This window comes from Fukomys damarensis, unplaced genomic scaffold, assembly GCF_012274545.1.
Source record: "Fukomys damarensis isolate Sample0158 unplaced genomic scaffold, DMR_v1.0_HiC HiC_scaffold_9, whole genome shotgun sequence".
Classification (NCBI taxonomy): Eukaryota; Metazoa; Chordata; class Mammalia; order Rodentia; family Bathyergidae; genus Fukomys; species Fukomys damarensis.
This window is the reverse complement of record NW_022900921.1, coordinates 27,003,245-27,010,279: the sequence shown is the minus strand read 5'-3', so window position 1 is coordinate 27,010,279 and position 7,035 is coordinate 27,003,245.

The window sequence follows — 7,035 nt, the reverse complement described above, 5'->3', positions numbered from 1 at the left end:
TGTCACTACTCCTCAAACTCTTTAATGAAGTTGAAAAGGGAATAATAATCCCAACTCATTTGTGGAAGCAAGCATTACCCTGATACCAAAACCAGAGAAGGATCCAACCAAAAAAGAGAACTGCAGGCCAACCTCCCTAATGAACATAAATGCAAAAATCCTAACTCAAATACTGGCAAACAGAATGAAAAATCATGAAGACAGTATACATACCAAATAGGATTCATGCCAGGGATGCAGGGATGGTTCAATGTATACAAGTCAATAAATGCAATACATCATATCAACAGAGCCAAGGACAAAAATTACACAATCATCTCTAGATGCAGAAAATGCTCTTGACAAAGACAAATACAAGAAAAATATGCAACATCATTGGTCATTCAAACAATTCAAATTAGAACAACACTGGGATTCCATCTCATTCCAGAAAGAATGGCTATCGTCAAGAAAACAACCAATAACAAATGCTTGTGCGACTGTGAGGAAAAAAGGAACCGCTTTCTATGTTTGGTAGAAGTATAGACTAGTGGAACTACTGTGAAAATTGGCATGGAGATTCCTCCGCAAGCTAAAACTAGAGGTTTCCCTAACTCAGCTATTCTCTTTCTAATTATCTTCCCAAAAGATTTAAAAGCATGATACCACAGTGACATATGCATATTCATATTTATAGACACATAATATATAATAATCAAAATTTGAAAATAGCCCATATGTCCATCATCAGACTAGTGAACAAAGAAAATGTGGTATTCACGATGGGATACTACGTTGCCATACAGAAGGATAAACCTGAGATCTGTTTGGGTAAATGGGTTCATCTTAAAATCATAATATTAAGTGAAATAAGTTACACAGACAAGTTTAAACATTATATTGTTCTCTTATGTAAGAAATTCAAAGTATAGAATGAACAAAATGGAGGACAGATATTGGGAAGTAGGAAGAACTTTTGCAACTGTGAAGAGGAAGGTGTGGGAGAGAAGAAAGGGACGGTTTTTTAAATAATGAAAGGAAAAATAGCAACAGAGCTTTTGTAAATTAGGAGGGGAAGAATGGTTGAAGGGAGGTGAGGGAGGTGGAAAAAAAGAAAAATTAAGATTATGGGCTGGGGATTTAGCTCACTGGTAGCGCCACCTACATTGCTGTGCAAGGTTCCAAGCTTGATACCCCATTAACAAAACAATATATATATATATATATATATATTCTTTTTAATAAATAATTTATTATAAATAATGAAATAAAAGTAAAAAGCCAAAAAGAGCAACACATAATTAGTCTGTACTGTAGGCTTGAATGAGGAACACAGTTACAGAAAGCCCCCAACTTTCCTGCACCTGAAGCCATCATTCTGCACCTCAGCAGCTCCAGCCCAGTGCTCTGCACCCTGGAAGTACTGAAAACTCATATTCTGTCTTTGAATTGTGTCCCCAAAGGGTCACATGTTTTATTAAAAATTTGTTTTGTTTTGCTTTTTGTAAAAAAAAACAAGACCAGACTTTTTTTTTCTTGCAAGAAACATTATCTCATTGGTGAAGACACACACACTAGAAGTGAAAGGATGGAAAGCAATATTCTAGCCAAATGAACCTGAAATATATGTAATGTACCACATATGGAATTCAGGATAAAAATCACACAATCCTCTTAATTGATGCAGAAAAAGCCTTGATAAAATTTAACATCCCTGTATGGTAAGGAGCCTAAAGAATACCTAAGATTGAAGGATCCTTCAAGACTCTTAGGGATTTAGGGATCACCTTTCAAAATAGTAAGGGTCATATCCGACAAACCCACAGACAAGGGTCATTCCCAATGAGGAAAAATAGAAAGCATTTCCTCTCAAATCAAGAATAGGACAAGGATGTGCACTCCCATCACTGTTATTCAGTATAGTTTTTGAAATTTTAGCTAGATTGATTCCATCTCACCCCAGAAAGAATGGCTGCTGTCAAGAAATCAACCAGTAACAAATGCTGGCAGGGCTGTGGGGTAAAAGGAACTCTTGGGATTGCAGACTGGGGCAACCACTGTGGAAATCAGTATGGAGATGCCTCAAAAAACTATGATTAGAGGTCCCGTTTGACCCAGCTGTTTGCCTGCTGGGTAGCTTCCCAAAAGAATTAAAAGAATCATAGCACAGCAATATGTGTACACCCATGTTTATAGCAGCACAGTTTCTAATAGATAAAACTTGTAAATAGCCCAAATGCCCATTAACTGAAGACTGGATAAAAAAATAACGTGGATTTAAAAAAATAAAATGGAGTACTACTCAGCCATAAAGAAAAGAAACTGAGACATTTATAGCTAAATGGATGCACATTGAGGCAATACTCTTAAGTGAGATAAATAGGACACACATTTGTAAATACTGAATAGTTTCTCTGTTGTGAAAAACTAAAAGTGTAAATAAGCATCAACATGTATAATTGATAATGTGAAATAGAGAGAAAAGGTCTCAAGGAGTAGAGGAAGTGGGAGGGGTGGGGGCAAGGAAGAAGGAAAAGAAAAAATATATGAGAAAAGGAAAAAATGGAAACAAAGTCTTTGTAAATAGGGAAAGGTGGAGGGGGTGAAGCGAGGGCTGGGGAATGGGGAAAAAATAAGAACCAAGATAATCATATAAAGTACAAGATCTTTCATGATGGACATTAAAGTGAAATTATTAGCCCTGGCATCTACTTGGAGCTATCTTAGGAATACCAGAGACACAGCCTTATGAGGCAAACACTGCAGAAGATGGAGTTAACAGAGAGAAAGAATTTGGGTCCTTGACAATGTCATTAAACAGCTGGATTTAGTTTTGCCTGAAGCTACTGGATTTTACTTCTGTATTTTTATGCTCATAGGTAAAACATTTATTTTAAAAAATCAGTTTGTGTGAGTTTCTCTGTTATTTGCAAATACAGGCTTGCACATATATGTACTCAATACAGGTAGCCATATAGGAATTTGGAATATAGGAGAAAGATTAATTCCAGTGATGGAAAATTTCCCACTGCCACAGCCAGAAGTGAGTCATGAGCTTTGGAGAATAATGCAGGAGTTCTTCTAAACTTCCTGCTTTTGTCCCATTGGAGCATAACTGAATCTGCAAAGAGCTGAGGTCAAGAGGCTCCAACTATGAGCTGAACAGAGTAAAGGATGGAGCTTGAGGTTAGGGAGAACAGAGACCATGTCTGGAGCAGATCTGTTTTAGAACACAGAGCGAGGATAGAGGTGAAGCCATGACTGCATAACTTTAGTGGCAGCCAAGAAAGGAGCCTCAGACTCTTAGAAAAACTGCCTCAGTGCCAAAAGACTCTTTCTGGGTACAGAATGGCAGCACCTAGGAGGAGCAGCAGACCACAGAAACAAAAGTACAATGTATTACTTGTTGTGAGGATGGTGATGATGAAAGTGATAATTATGATGACAGTGATAATGATAAGGATGATGACACTGACTAAGATGATAGTATTTGTTAGAAATTAATCCCTATACAGGTTTATTGAAGTCTACTATTTTGATCTGTCTAGTATCCATTCTTTCTTTTATTTATTATAGCATTACATTCCTTTAGACATTTCTTTCCTATCAGTCCCTCCCTGTTATCTGCAGAGTTGAGCAATTCTAGAATTCAGGGTTTCAGACCTGGACACGTGACCCTGTGTTGGCCAATGAGGATAATGGTGCCTCTCAAGACATTCTTTGGTTGAGGAATACACCAGTAACTAGAACAGTCCAGTCAGAGCCAATTAAGGCCAACATTAAGACTACTGGGAAAAAGAGCTGGGGATTTAGCTCAGTAGCACTGTGCCCACCTTGCAAGTGTAAAGTCCTGAGTTCAATCCCCATACTCCACCCCACCCCAAAAAAGAAACATTCTCCTCTCTTTGTCAGTGGAATATAAGTTTAGAGCTTCTTTTTGCCATCTTGTCATTTTGAAGGAAAGGTTTATTTGATAATAAACCCAGTCTAGGGCTGGAGATTTAGCTCAGTGGCGGTGCTGCAAGCACAAGGACCAAAATTTGATCCCTGGTACCACCACCACCAACAACAACAACAAAAAAAAAAAAGAAAGAAAGAAAGAAAGAAAGAAAATAAAATAAAGTCATAGATGACATTAGAGCTGTGATAAAGAGAGGAAAAAAAAGGGAGGGAGAAAGAAAGGGAGAGATTTTTGATGTTTATACACTTAGTTTTATCTGTCTAAAGTTAGATTTGTTTTTAAACTTTTCAGTAACACTGTCAATAATTAGTCCCTTATTGTTTTTGTTTCTTCCCTTAATTTGCCTTTAGATGGATGTATATCATTTTCCATCAAGAATTCTAACAGTGTATTATTCTATACAATCTTTACAACAGCCCTATTTTAAGTTGACATTATTATCCACTTTTTAGAGATTAGGAAACTGAGACTCAGAGTGAAAAGTGCCTCAACCCACACAGCTGGTAAAGGGCCAAGCTTGCTAAAAAATCAGTCCCTTTTTTTGGTTGCAGATCCATGCCTTGGATGAGTTCCACATTCTTTCCTGGCTCTCAATTTTATCTCTCTGTTCTCACTACGTTGGGGTTGGACAGGTGCCAAATCAAGGGCACAGGTAGTGGAACAGCTGCTGCCTGGGTCAGGATCCCAGCATGCTCTCAAGGACACAGATGGGCTGGCAGCCTTCATGTGGGCAGGGAACCTGAGGTGGGGCAGACACTGGTTCCTGCTAAAAAAGCTCATTCAAGACTCACTGATGCCCAGCACTGGGCTCAGAGCCTCCAGGGCACACAATTGGCATGAGTCCTTTGTGTGCCCAGTGCCCAGTGTGGAATGTCTGTTTAACTCAGTTCTTGAGAGCACCTATGCAATTACAAAAACCTCCTTTGGTTATCATCACTATCCGTGTGTGTGTGTGTGTGTGTGTGTGTGTGTGTGTGTGTGTGGCTGTGTAGCTTGGGAAAACATGTAAAAACCTGGAAGCTCTTCCTAAATTCCCAGAATCTATTATATCCAGAGGATCCCATTGAAGTCTTCTTGAATTGAGATAAATAAATTTCTGTTTCTCAAATGCCTTCAAGTCATTAGACTTTACTCCAGAATTATAACTCTTTGATTTTTTGGTTGAATTAATAAAATACTGGATGGCACTTTATAGATTATGAATAAACATTTACAAGTTAACACCATTTTATAAAACACTTGCTATGTGTCAGGCACTAGCTGGGTGTTTATTTGAAGCTTGTTATAGTCCATGATGAATGTGTTATTATTTATTTCAAATTCACAGATGAAGAAAAGAAAACTTTAAATCCCACACCCAAAACCATACAAATGTCTATCAGCAGAGCCAGGAACTCCTATCCAGATCTGAATTACCTCAAAGCCATGGCTTTTTCCATTCTACTTGTTCTGCTGCCAAATATTGAATTGAAGAAGGGCAATCAGAAGTCCTCAAGGCAGAGGATAATTCTCAACTGATTCAAGTAGCTAGAACAGTTGCATTTCTCTGATGCTCCCCAGTAGGTGTGACTGTCTCTAGGCCCCTGGAATTCTCCCTCTTGGTGCCTCGCAGGTAACTACAGTGACCCACATGGAGCCCTTCATCTTCTTTGTCCCAAACCTGCTCCTGCTTCTGTCTTCCCTGTCTAACTGGAAGGGGCCGGTTAGTCAAGACTGAAACCTAGGCACTATCAGGGACTTTTCTTCTCCATTTTTTATTCCTTATATCTAATTCATTGTTAGGTCTTGCAGTGCATTAGTTTCCTGTATTATTTCAGTCTTCTTCATCTTTTAGCTCGAGACACTGCAGCAGCCTCCTCACTGGGCTCCCTACCTCTGTTCTTCTCAATCCATTCTCCATAGCAACTGCCCGAGTATCATTGCTTTGGCATAGATTCAACCTCTATAAGACCTCAAGGGATAAAGACCAGGCGCCTTGCACCCAAGGTCTTCACAAACTGAGGTCTGCCCACATCTCCAGCCTCATATTCTACCATGTTCTTCTGTTTTGCCATCCACTCAAAATATATGCACTCACAACTTTTTGACACAACTGTGAGGCAAGAGATAGTACTAAGAATGAAGAATGTGAGAAGAGAGAGATGGCTGTAACAATGACCTGAATTTTTCCTAGCATGGTGACTGTGCCCAAGAGTAAAGATAGTCTGTTCAGTGTTGTGGGATCTGACTTGTTAAAACTGCATTTCTTCCTCTTGGGAGTACAAGAAGGTGGATGAGGGACAGGACAGGGTATGGATAAGTCCCTGCTCCACATAGATGTTATTGCAAGTTCAGTGATACAAAGCAAGTACAGTGGACATTCTCTGCCTGGCCTCCACGTGGCTAACAGGCCCATTGCCTTCTCATATTCAGAGCTGTGGCCTACTGTTGCTGGCCAGCTGGACACCAAGTCTAGTACATTAGTCTCCAGTAGAGATAACCCACGTCTTCACACTAGAGTCAGTTGCTTGCAGTTTAGCAGGAATCTGTAGTGTTTGTCACTGAAAGACAAATCATATCTATGGAATGTTTCTAAAGCTTTCAACATGGTTTTCATAGGGAGAAGCACACTTTCTTTTTGCACTCATACTTCATCAGTTTGCAACATATGTAGCTAACTAACATAATTGCAATCATGAGCTCATTATAGGCTATAGGAAAGTTTTATTTTTTGAGAAAGAAGTTGAGTGTCTTTGAAGACTGTAGAGGTCAGTTGCTGAAAAAATAATTTTAGACCAATTATATGAGGGTGAGAGACCTGTAAAATGTTAGGGGAGGAAAAATGCTATAGAAGTCCCAATGGATTCTGCTCAGGTTGCTTTTTTTGTTCCACTTTAAGGCTGCCTGAAGCATAATATTGGATGTATTATGGCAGTGGTTTACATAAAAAGTGAATGCAGAATTCTATCACAAAACTCTTTCAGAGGCCACAGAAGTGGCCTCTAAAATTCTGTGCATATGTATATATTTAAATGCTTTAAGTTAAAATAAGGTGTTTAGGAAATACGTGGTTCTTTACCTGATGTTTTGATTAACTAGTTGACTCTGGAGTCCAA